The sequence below is a fragment of the Eurosta solidaginis genome, chromosome 1, assembly GCF_040869045.1.
Source record: "Eurosta solidaginis isolate ZX-2024a chromosome 1, ASM4086904v1, whole genome shotgun sequence".
Taxonomy (NCBI): Eukaryota; Metazoa; Arthropoda; class Insecta; order Diptera; family Tephritidae; genus Eurosta; species Eurosta solidaginis.
Window position 1 is genome coordinate 326362521 of NC_090319.1, and position 13432 is coordinate 326375952.

A 13432-nucleotide genomic window follows, 5' to 3' on the forward strand; every position below is an offset into this window, starting at 1 on the left:
TAGCAGACGATATCGCCTACGCAGGTTAAGCCGGTCTTTCGCCAAACAGAATGAGATTGTAAAATAAACTATAAGTAATATGTACTACTTCAAATATTCAATTAGCAATGATTTAATTTAAATATCAAGCATAACCGATTGTGTGTTTGCTATATCATTGAAAATCGAGTTGGATGTCGTGTAAATCGAAAAGTTAATCTATGTTTGCTTTATATACTCGTATATATCAGTTTACTATAAAGCAAATCAAAGCCGTAACAAAATCGACGAACCTACTATTTTATAAAGCGAACATTCGCCGTTCGCCCATGTTGTGTCTTGCCATTTAAGCGGAGCACCTCAAAAAGCTTTGTAGGGCTGCCGAATGAACCAATAAACAGATCCCGCATTAAAAAATGAGAGCAAAAAATCGTAGTTAGCTGTGAAATAAATTTTCTCGGCGTGACGTTACGCTTTGGGCAATATGTTTCATTGCTGACGCAGTGTTCAGACTTCATTCCAATCGGATATTTTGCTCCGCTCTTACCTCCTACTACATTTTTTATCTCAAAGGTTTATTTGGTTCGAGTTGAAAACTAAATAGTATTACTACGTCATATCTTTTGGTTGAATTTTTTATTGTATACGTATGAAAATCTGATTGTTTACAAGTGACGATTGGATGAAATGACGTGAATTCATTGTTTGTGTCTTAAGACATGTTTGTTCACATTTTACTCACAGTTTTTGTGCTTTTTTCGTACGGAATGAGAAAGGAAGAAGTAAAATGTAAGCAAAAAATGTGTCCGGGCGCGATCGGTAAATCCTGCCAAAATTCAACATACAGAACTTCTTGAAGTTTTATATAAAAATGAAGTACGCTGAGTCAGTGAGGTCAGCTAAGCTTGTTTTGCGCTAACAGTCGCTAATTGGGGGCACCAAGCGAGGTCAAATCTTCCTCCAACTGTCTCTCCCAACTCAGTGAAGGTTTTCTTTTTCCTCTGTTTACAAACTACTGGAGCGTATTCGTTCATCCACATAACATGCCCTAGCTAGCGGAGCCTTTGGATTTTCAATCGCTGCACTATCGTCATGGCATATAGCTTATCATTATAACTAGTTCGATACTCGCCGTCGACATCACGGATAGGAATATAAACCTTCCGGAGATCTTTTCTCTCGAATACTCCAAGAGCCATCTCATCTTCTCTCGACACCTTCCACCGCGGTGTTTGAAGAGATGCGCCGGTCGATTTTGTTCAAACTTTCACATAAGTTGCGTATACCTCACGCGGTAATGCACATATGTTTGGTTGCGATCGACGCACAGGGTCTCGAGATATAGGCCAAAACGTGGATCAGGGTAACACTAGGATGTGCTTTTAAATTATGGGTATCAAATTGAAGCTGTTGATGTTTGCTTTAGTACAGAATAAGTTTTATGCCGCTGGGTGACTAGGGTCTCGAGATATAGACAAAAACGTGGACCCGGATGCCCCTAGAATGTCTTTGTGATATGGATATCAAATTAAAGCTGTTGCTGAGAGCTTTAAAGTAGTTTTCATTGTGATATTCGATTTAGTCGTATCAACCTGGAAAAACTGATAAATATGCATGTGAAGCCGAAATAAAGACATGAATTAATAATACCCACATACCTATGTACATAAGTCCTATTCGATTTGTATGAAATTTGGTATATAAATTTGCCTATATTAGTATTTACGATCCTTTTATCCGGGAAGTAGACCAGAGACGGACTGGGACTGGGATTAGGATTAGGACTGGGACTGAGGCTCGGAGTGGGACTGGAACTGGAACAAATACATACCACCCTCTGAGACAGGCAATAATGGATGATAATTAAATATATAAAGATTTTCGTAATATACCCTTAATGCATTTGCGTCGTCTTCGTGCTGCCGTATAGCGTGGACACGACCTCAATTTGGTCCGCACGTCATTACGTGCATTCATAATGCTCTGCTCCGCTTCGACGCTTTGACAGCGCCAAATATAGTCACACAAATTCCCTTTACATGCCAAATATGTTGAAGTTTAGATGAGGCTAGAGTTGGGTCGTTTCGTTCTGAACTTGTTCAATTGACCGGGTCTCTCAACTGAACAAGTGAACTAGATCTTCGAATTCGGTTCTTTTTGTTCTTTTAGTTCATTTGTCTTTTAGTCCGTTTTATCTAATGTTATTCTTTCTCTCTTCTCGTTCGCGAACATTGTAAATTCACACATACATACGCAGAAATTCTGAGCACGAATGTCGATGATGCCACTTACACTAAAGATATGTGTGGTCATCTTTGTGTTCGGCACTGCTACAACAATATATGTATGGACTATTTATGAAAAACACGCTTTGTAAGAAACTTATTTTTACATTTATTAAACTTGAAAAGTTCATATTTACAATTTGTGTCTGTACTCTTTCAATTTCCTGGACCTTCCGAAATTTGTAACTTTTTTTGAAGTTAATTATACTTATATATTAACTTATTTATTCATTACTCATTTAAATATACATACACAAAGCATTGCACATACACACCCTCATCTATACTTGTTGGCTTTTTTCGCGGGTGCGAGCAGCAGTGATCAAATTTGCTTGAAAAAAAAAAGAACAGATGAACAAAAAGAACAACTTGTTCGTTCATCAGAAAAAGAACTAAAGATTCGAATCTCTGAAATGAACGAAAAAGCACAACCATTGTAAATTTTACCAAGTAGCGCAACTAACAGCTGATCGGTGAAAATTCGCACATTCACACGCACAGTTCTCGACTCACTTTCAAAAAAAAACTTTAGATTATTTAATTCAAATTTTAAAGTGAGATAATCCATATAAATTTATGTATCCAGAATATATATGGCGCTTTTGTTGTTATTAAAACAATAGTTTTATTTATATTAAAGCTTTTATCATTTTTTTTTTAACTTTGAAAAAACTCCGAACACCATTCCTTCATTATATGACATTCGACTGCCTAGTCCACTGCCTTCCACTCTATTCGCAACATAACCTCTACTTAAGCTGCCAAACTATATAGTAAACAATGAGCACAACTCTAGATGAGGCATTGAGAATACAGTTCTATGTATTTCCAACAGTCGTCGCTTAATTTTGACAGTACCATAAGCTAAAAATATCTCAACCTTTTCATCACTTTTCGTTCCATCTAAACGAGAAAATATATTCCCTTTGACGAAAACACGTTTGTGTGCTCTATGCACATGATCATGGTACAATTACCAGGTAGAAGCATTAGCGAAAATGCAACCCTCCCGTGTATTTTGTTGTTGCCGATTGTACATAAACTGTCAAACGTTCTTTCAGTTTCTTCTGTCAAAAGTGATGGAAAAAGAAAAATGTCACATGTAATTTTCGTCAACAAAGCCAAAACAAAAAAAGAAAAAAGTTGGTTTGCTGATGAAGCTGGAGGAAAAAGGAATTTTTAATGGAAAATAAAGGTAATTAACTGATTTTTAAATGATATATATTTAATTTATTGTTATTATTTATTTACATATAGCAGCTGAATCACTTCTTCAACGTTTCCAGCGCATCAACTCTTGGTAATTCTATACGACAGCATGACACTGATAATATGCGTCCATAAATATCGAGAGAGGTGTTAAAAGACGCGCATTGACCTCGATAACAATAATCGGAAGGCGGAGGTAAATTATTTTGTGTTGGACAAGAGATATTTGCAAAAGAAGTTGAAAATTTTCAATTGAAAATTTTCATGTGCGCGTTGTAATGTTGATGATAATTGTACCCACAAAAAAAATTGTGGACATAAGTGTTTTGCGCAAATATAGTTTTGGTCTCCAAACCGGTGTTGGACCCACCCAGATTAATTTTTTATAAGCGCGGCCAAAGGCCGCCAGCGCAAAAATACTATGGGTCCCACCCCGGACTCGAAGCACTCCGGGGTCATTTTTCGGTTTTTTGGGAATATCTTTTGAACGAGCTAAAATTTTTCTTTTCCGCCTTCGGATTATTGTTATTGGATTTGGTGCTGCATGTTATCTTGCACTCAAAGAAATGGAATATGATAAGAAATTTATAGATTTTCTGTCGAAACGTTTATATGATCGCATCACTTCAAGATTATCACATGGTATATGTAATGGTGATCCAGAGCAAAGGTATAGTGCTTTATTAAATTTATCATTACTTATGGCCTTAAAAGATGTGGCGTTGTCTAGTGCCTCAGCATGTACTTCTGCATCACTGGAACCTACGTGCGATTGGAACTGATGAGGATTTGGCACATAGTTCAATAAGGTATACGAGTTTACCGTACTGAATTGTTTAGTTAATTTGAAAGTAATGTATTGATAAATTTTTATAGATTTGGTATTGGTTGTTTTACCACCATTGAAGAGGTTGATTATATTACCGATACCTGCATCAAACATGTCGAACGTTTACGTGAAATGTCTCCATTATGGGAGATGGTGCTAAAACCAATTGATTTGAAAAATATCCAATGGTCGCAACATTAATTTTGTTTATGAAATATAAATAAGGGACCGTTTTGTATTGTATATATATTTTAGTGTATGTATTTATATTCCAAAGCAGTTTAATGTAAAGTGAGATACAACTTTTTAGGAATTATATTGTTCCTATTTTATCTGCCTAAGGTCGTTATTTTGTAGTATTTAAATTATATTGGGAAATGCTATTGCTAAATGTTTTTTGTATTGGACCTTATTTTCAATACATGTCTGTATGAATGCTAACGTTACTGTCTCCAAGAGATGTTGAAAATTTGGGATGAGATTGTATATAAAATGCTGAGTTAATAGTATGTACATGAATAAGTACTGATTTTTTTTTTTTAATTTCATGTATTTTGTAAAGTAAAAATTAAGTAATTTAGTAACCTAATAAATATCGAAGATACATATATACATAATAACGTTTAACGTTGGAAACTCGTTGTGTCGGCATTCGAGGTGCAGATTTCTTTGAAGGATATGTACTCCATGTCTTTAGATGTAATCTTTTTTTATTAAAAAAAGCACGGGTGTGTTGAAAATTTCAAATGAGTCACTATGCCACAGAACTTACGGGTTCAGCGCCATTGCATGGTTGTTTTGATCCAATTTTTCTTTTGGCTCCTCTGTTCGGAACCGATTTCGCTTTCGGTTTAATTTTTGGATACTAGTTCGGTTGTAGTACTGACTTCAATTACGGTTCCGGGTTTTCCTTCTGGCTCTAGCCAGGAGGCTTTTGTAGCAATTTCGGATTTAGGTTGGATCTGGTATCCGTACCTGCTATGGCAAAAGTTTGACTTGGAATATTTCCGTTTTCAACTCCAGTATAGGTTATAATCCAGTTTTTTTTTTCTTGTCAACATATGGATGATATAAATAATCCAAAAGTAAATCTATAGCATGTAAAACATAATTGTCTAGCAATATTTTCTCTGCGCAAACTGTTTGTGGCCCTGATAAGGGCCGCTTTTCGTTGGTATAATTGTTTAGCATTTTTTTTTCTCTTTGTTGACTAGTATATATACTTGTATATACTTGTATAGCATATTTTCGCTCTTTGTAAACTAATGGTGGCACTGAAACTAGGGGAGGTTACTGCGACTGGGTTTCACAGCTTATTCGTGGTACATCATGCATATCCGTTTTTGTGCTGCAGCTGTTCCGTGCCAAGTATTGGCCTTTCGCTCCAACGGTGTCACTTAAAAAAAAGCGAACATGTAGAAGGGACTTTATTATTTATCTTTCGTCCTTCCTTCACGTTGTAGCGGCGAAAGTATTGTCCGATATTTTGGTAGATAACTGTAGGAATGACCGTTGGGGACGATGAGACAACTTCCGTTTTTTACAAACTCTTGATTAGCACTGCTAAGTCATACATAAAATTATATTATATTTTTTATCTTACAACATTCGGGAAACAATATTTACATCAAAGACGGTAAATATAGCAATGGAGTGGAGTTGGGCATCAAATGAGCTCCCACAATAAGGTCACAGGCCTGAAAATGGGGCGGAAAAATTAAGCCATTTTAGGGAAGCTAACGCCACAAGCTTTTTCCCAATTTTTCCTCTTCCTTGATCTTGCGGGGTAATTCTTCACTTTAGCTCACAACTGCAAAAACTCGTGAAAAAATATCGGGAGAGTTGTCAAAAAAATGTGTTTTGGACTCAGGACGACGAATCCGAAAGCGAAAATTAAAAATTTTATTTCTGTCAAAAAATATTCCCAAAAACCTGAAAAATGGCACCGGAGCGCTCCGAAACCGGGGTGGAATCCATAGTATTTTTGCGCAGGTAATAGTCTAGTTGAGGGGTCGACTGCTAATACGCTACCAAAAATATCGAGAGAGGTGTCAAACGACGCGTCTTGATTAGTAGTCAGTATTAATAATCCGAAGGCGGAAATTAAAAATTTTAATTCGTTCAAAAGATATTAACGAAAAACCGAAAAAAGACCCGCGGGTACCTCCGAGACCGGGGGTGGGATCCATCGTAATTTTGCGCAGAACACCTTTCTGAGTTGGCGGCCTTCGGCCGCGCTTATAAAAAATTACCATGAGAGACCAAATCTATATCCGCGCAAAACACTTTTACCCACAGTTTTTTTTTGTGGGTACACAACACCATCAAAATTACAACAGCCAAATGAACATTTTTACTTTGTAAATATATCTGGAAAGAAATAAAATTTTCAATTTCCGTTTTCGGATTCGTGGTCCTGGGTCCAAAGGTGTCAAACCTCTCCCGATATTTTTGGACGAGTTTTAATAGTTGTGAGCTAAAGTAAAGAATTACCTAATAAATTTTCACATCAATAGTAAATAAACAAAAAATGTAAACATAAACAAAGTTTGATATTTTATGACCACCTTCGAATGAAAAAACATGTAAAATGCAACTCTGATGCTTTTACCTGGTTATTGTACCATGCACATGATTCAATTCATTGTTTACTATATAGTTTGGCAGCTTAAGTAGAGGTTATGTTGCGAATAGAGTGGAAGGCAGTGGACTAGGCAGTCGAATGTCATATAATGAAGGAATGGTGTTCGGAGATTTTTCAAAGTTAAAAAAAAAAATGATAAAAGCTTTAATATAAATAAAACTATTGTTTTAATAACAACAAAAACGCCATATATATTCTGTATACATAAATTTGTAAGGAATATCTCACTTTAAAATTTGAATTAAATAATCTAAAGTTTTTTTTGAAACTGAGTCGAGAATTGTGCATGTGAATGTGCGAATTTTCACCGATCAGCTGTTAGTTGCGCTACTTGGTAAAATTTACAATGATTCAATTACTAGAGGTTTGTTCTCCAATGATGACAGATCTTTGACACTCCCAAATTGAAAAATCTGGACGGTTTGCTTTTACGAAGTAAGGAAAACGGGGAATAATTCAATCCCCTTCAGTGAAATTTGTAGTAGAAAAGTATCTTTGGTAGTATATTAGTAGTGATAATAAATTTGTAAATGCCAAAAGTTTTTGGGGAAATAATAAATTGTCTACTAAATAATTCGTGAATTGATAAAAGTATGTTGGTTTGGTCATTCTTTCAGAAATTGTTTGAAAATGCCGTACGTTAGAATTTTATTCAAAAAAGCACTATCTCAAAATTTGTTTCAAAAACTCCTTATATGAGCAAAAGTTCAATGCATTTTGACATAAGTGAGAGTTCATGAAAAGAATTCTGAGATGAAGTGTTCTTCAATCTAACTCTAATATAGGGCAGTTTTGAGACAAATCCTGAATTGGGAAGTCTTTGAAAAATATTTTGAGTTAGCACGATTTTGAACAGGCAGCCGACATGGGGTGATACGCTACTCAGCAGCCGCAATGAACTGACAAAAACAAAAATAAAAGAAAATGGCTTAATGTCTTAGAACTTTATATTCCTACCTTGACTTTGACAGAACAGTTAAGCTTTTCTGCGGTCCTGCTAGACAGGGAGCATTCACCTTTTTATTTTGAAATTTCGGAAAGCTCTCTTCCATTAAGTATTCATGGAAGCGTTCCGGATAAACCGTTAATTTAGAATATTCGGAATACGTTCATTTGTTACTACATCACGAGCTCCGAATATATGAAATAAGTATATACAAAATTTTCCAAATATGAATCGATTCCCCAAATTCTTAAATGGAGGCGAATGTTCCGAACATACGGAATTAATAGAACAGAAGGTCGACTTTTAATACGCACCCAAAAATATCGAGAGAAGTGTCAAAAGACGCGTATTGACCTCGATAACAACAATTCGAAGGCGGAAATAAAAATTTAAGCTCGTTCAAAAGATATTGACGAAAAACCGAAAACAGACCCCGGGTTGCGTTAGCGGTCTTCAGCCGAGCTTATAAAAAATTACCCTGGCCGGTCCACCAATGAGGTAGGAACAAAATTAAATGCGTGCAAAATCCCTTTGTACACAAAATCTTTTTCAGTGCACAAAAACATTGCAAAAATCACATGAAAATTGCCAACTTCAAATGCAAATATCTCCGGACAGAGATACAATTTTTCTTTTCCGCCTTCGGATTATTGTTGTCGAGGTCACCTCTCTCGATATTTTTGGACGCGTATTAGCAGAAGACACCTGTTCTAAACTTTTACCTCAATAAGTTAACATGCCCAATGAGTTCATTTCGTTATGGCATCTCCATTATTTACCAATGTCATTTTTACGTTAATCGTTTTAATAGTCGAGGTTTTGACGTTGAACGAAGAATTTTGAATTGGTTTAGGTTTCGTATATTCATAGGTTTACGAAAGCTCACGATTTCTTGGTGTCCTCACTTTTCATAAAATTACCTATGTTCAATGTTCAGCCATTCGAGGCATAGTTAATAAATTCACTATAAAATTAAAAAAAAAAATTATGCAGATCAGTACTTATCCGGTATTTGTAAACTAATTGCTTCCTATTTCTACTACTATTATTTTTCGAAAATCCGCAAAGAAACAGCACAGTTAACGGATGTCAATTCGATTTGGGAGCAAAATGGCCGCGATTGTCAAAAAATTTGTCTGTCGAGCAAATCTCTTGTGATTGAATAATGCTTCATGCCTATTTGCTGTGCCTTATATAACAACAAATTATCTGGCAGCACCATTCCAATGATTGTAATCTGTGTAAATGCAACACTGGCTGGCGCCAAGGCAAAGAAAATGAGCTAAAGGTCTAATCGCCGATTGTTTGCAAACAACACAAACATTTTCTTAGTTTGTTTTGTGCGGTGCGGCTACGTATATGGTTTTCGTTTATTCAATGAGCGGGTTAATCATTTATTTTTCGAAATTTATAATTGCAAATAAAACAAAGGTACGAATTTTTTTAACGGATATAGAGGTTTTGAGCAAAAAATGTGCGTAGTTAAATGGTATTGTATGTGGTCTGGTCAACTAAACGTAAATTCCAATTGGATTTGCATACCTGTTAATAGCATACAACAAGAAAAAAAAAGAGCTGTGAACTGTTTATTTAGTAACGGTATGCAAGAAAATAAAACTGAAAACGAATTTAGTAAAAATAAACAAGTCTTCTTTGTGAAAAAATTAAAGTGATAGTGTGTTTTGTAATAGATCGGTTAAAAAATATATATAAGTATGTATTTTGTTGTTGAATTTTTCTTTTTCCATAGGCTAATCCGATCTAACCGTTGATTAGTGCAAATGAAACGTTCCACTATTTTTCCCGACGTTTCGCTAAAACTTTTGATGTGATAGTTGTTTGGAATTATTAGTTAAATCAATCTCTTCCTCAAATTTATTAAGATACACTACGGCTCCACAACCTGTTAAATGTTTTGCCCCTTGAAAGCCCTTCATGATTTCAGTGTGGTTGTTGTAGGGACAAAGACACTTCCTGAAGGTTTCAAGCAGTGCTATCAATGTTGATGGCCCTTTGCAGGACACAGATCCGGTACGTTCCAGTAACAAGCACAATTAAGGTACCGCCATGACCATCTCGGGAACGATTGAACATAACAAAATTCAACCTTCCACGCCAGATTGTGTTTTAGAAGCTATAAATTGCTCTGGCTACCCCTTGAAAGGGTTGCGCTACTAATTTTTTAATCCTAAATGATTTCAATGCTTAAAGTGCCCGAATGTGCCACTAACTATATCTTGCACTTGTTTTCCCCTATTCATCTGGTATGTCCGGCGGGCAACAGCACATTGGCTGCCGTTTTGGGTCCAAAGTGCCAGAGTTGAACTTTGACTGATAAGTTCAACGTATGATGTCTAGTTGCACAGGGTTTGTGGATCAAAATGCGGAGCAAACGGTAGAGATATTTTCAACCTATGACGCGGATATCTACCAAAGTTGTTGTTTTTGGTAGTATTAACGGTAAAGAAACTCCCCGAAGGTTTTGGAGAGTGCCATTGATGTTGGTGGTTATCCTGCAAAGGATAGATACGGTACGTTCTGCTCCGCTCGACGTCTAATTCGAAGAAATCAATGCCAATACGTACTTAAGGCACTGGTAGGACTCTATCGGAAACGATTTGACGTCACCATGCTATTGTATCGATAGACAATGAACTAAGTTATTGTCATATACATAGATTGCGTACGTTGCGGAACTCATCACATAGCCGTGTTATGTTTCAGCTACGGCTTATATTTTTGCTGCAAATCTGTGTAGCTGTACAGTTTCCCAGTGGCTGATATTTTTGTTGTTGTAACCGAAAAACCGCGTCCTGATGATCCAGAGGTGTGTTATGGATAAGGCCAATATGTCCTGGTACTTATACCCAACTCCACGGTAACGATTTTTTATAACCACTGTAAATTCGGGACTGGGTTTTAGTCGTCTCTTACGAAATGCATGCCTTAAAGCTATTACATTCAGATTCCTTTAATCGCAGACATCTTCAAAATTGTCCTTATTGAAAAAGATCTTTTGGCACGCCAAGGACATTAAAATTTTCTTTGACTTCATAAACGTAAAATGTGTTTTTATGCTTCCTATGAAACAGTTAAATTCTCGCCGTACAACAAAATAGATACAACATACATATGTATGCACACCAAGGGGCTATGCGTTAATGTCTCCATTAAAATATGTTACATACATAGCTAGTATGTATCCATAGTACTGACACATGTTCCCACACGAAAATAGCTATGTACGTAAATGTACATAAATGTGCACCTCTTATGGGAAGATGGGATAAGGAAAATTTGATGAGTTCATTCAAAGAACATGTACAAAGTTGGACGTAATGTGAATGGTTATGCATCACTATGATCCAATATGCGAAGGTTTGCACCAGTTTCAAAAGGCATTTAATGATCTCCGCATACAATTAATGTCATTTACCCCATTAAAATCTAACTTTTTACAAACATAGCTTTTGATTTTTTCGCAAAGTATTCCATTTCCGGTAAGTGGGGCCTAAAGCTGGCTTAATGCTCTTATGCTATAGCCTTCTGTTACTGTTTCCGCGGGGTAGGGGTATCACATTGCAGCCCCTCGCTAGGTTCCACACCCTGCTTGGTCGATCATGTGTAGCTCTCACCTTCGTTTAATCTTACCCAATCTGGTTGGAACGACTACGTTACAAGCTACGAGTGATGAGCTCTGTTTAGCTAGCTCGTCCGTTTTTTCATCTATTCCCATATGACCAGGGCCAAATATAGATGTATATTTCTCCCTAAACCGATTTTTTCCAGGTTTTGCTTACACTATTAACACACTTTTAGATGTTATGCTATGAGAGATTATAGCCTTAATTGCTGGTTGGCTGTCAATTTAAAAGCTGACGCGACTACAGGTTAAGCTATTTTCCTCCAGTATTTCTACTGCTTTAGCACGGCTACTTCTTCCGCATGAAAAACTCAATCAAGTTGAGCTTCCACGACAACTTACTGACTAGAATGGTTCCTAGATATTTGATAGAACGTTTCTCCTGCAGCAACACACAACCTAGCTTAGGCCTAGCCCAATTCGAGCACCATACCTTCTAAAAATCAATACCATTTCCGCCTTCTCCGCGCTAAGCCAGGTACCGATCCATCAAAGAGCTAATTGCTGAACGGCACTTTCCATTTCTGACAACTGCAACGTCGTCTGGTATGTCGTTGTTGTTGATGTAGTGATAAGATTACTTCCCGAAGGCTTTTGGGAGTGTTATCGATTTGATGGTCCTTTTATTAAACCTTCAGGCCATCCCTCCCTCCCCACCCCCAAGTTCCATGAGGAGCTTAGTGATGTTTTACTTAAGGCCTCCTTATGCTTGTCTGGATCAAACGGTTGTGACCAAGTGATCAGTTGACAAAACCAGTGACGTGTAGCACATGAGCGGCCGGCCAATTGTTTTGTACGTATTTAGCAACGTTTTATCTTTTCCCCATGTGCTGCCAGCAAGCGACTTGAGCATTTTTTTGCGGCTTTGTTCTTTAGATACAACTTCGGTGTCATGCGCTGAGTATTATCAAACGTTACCCCTAAGATCTTTGGGTGATTGACAGTCGGTAGCGTGTCACCATCGACGTGAACGTCTAATTTTTGCGTCATCTGTTCGTAAACAGAGTTGCTGTGGATTTTGTAGGTGATAATGCCACGTTGCGGGAGGTGAAGAAACTAGAAAGATCGGTGAGATAGCTGTTTATTTTTGAAACTAATTCAGTTATTGAAGGACCAGGTCCCGTTGCCATAATCGTGCAGTCGTCGTTCCCGAGATTGTCGGGCTAGTACCTTTATGCTGCTTTGTTACCGCAACTTACCGCATCTGTATCCGGCAAAGGACCATGAACATCGGTAACACTCTTAAAGCTTCGGGGAGTGTTTTTATCGTTAATACCATAACAACATTCTAACTCCTTCTGGTGGTGAAGGTAGCTTTGATATGTAGAGATTAAACAGAAGCGGGGATAGGACACCACCCTGTGGTACCACCTGTTTAATACTCCAGCGGTTTAGGGGGCTTAGCATATACACGCGGTAGGCATGCCTGTCGTAAGAGGCGAAAATACCATATTGGTTTAACGGGGTTGTGTAACGCAACTTTTTCAAGGTGTTACCAGCGCAAAATATAGCTTCTCCAACCTAATTGTCAACCTAACCTACCCGGATCTGCATCCGGCAAAGGACCATCAACATCGATAACACTCCCCAAAGCCTTCGAGGAGTGTCTTTATCGCTACAACAACCCACTGTTTAATTTTCCTGTGCTTTTGAGATTTCTTTTGCCCATTCGATCTTGCTACCCGTTCCGTGATCGCAGTGTAAGTGTTGTCTATGGCTCTTCTTCATCATCCCCCGACGGAAAATATGCGTCAAGAAGGGCTTTAAGGGACTCTTCACTATCTCGTGACCATTCCGTGGTCTAGTTTTTTATTAGTCTCTGTCCTATATTCCCCTCAGCTAGGACTTTCCTCAACCGCGTTGTTTCGCTGGAGCACTCGATGTCCGCACACACATA

The 13432-nt window shown here is 37.4% G+C and overlaps 1 protein-coding gene and 1 long non-coding RNA gene across 9 annotated transcripts in view; both read left to right on the top strand.

Annotated features, from left to right (window-relative positions):
* The first annotated feature begins 3347 nt into the window (after window positions 1-3347).
* LOC137244209 (uncharacterized) lies at window positions 3348-4776 on the top strand. 2 transcript variants are annotated; one of them, XR_010950843.1, is made up of 4 exons: window positions 3348-3459; window positions 3522-4143; window positions 4204-4282; window positions 4350-4776. It is a non-coding gene; the product is annotated as an uncharacterized lncRNA (long non-coding RNA). The 2 variants fall into 2 exon arrangements; XR_010950842.1 differs by having other exon boundaries at window positions 3403-4143.
* A 4438-nt stretch (window positions 4777-9214) lies between these two features.
* T48 (FU domain-containing protein T48) overlaps window positions 9215-13432 on the top strand; it is a 236252-nt gene continuing 232034 nt past the window's right edge. The window contains exon 1 of one of the 7 annotated variants that reach the window (XM_067762051.1): window positions 9215-9323. The gene's annotated coding sequence lies outside the window, so the exon portion shown is untranslated. Of the gene's footprint in view, window positions 9324-9468; window positions 9606-13432 lie in introns of those variants that run through there. The other 6 variants (XM_067762053.1, XM_067762056.1, XM_067762054.1 and 3 more) reach the window with 6 other exon arrangements.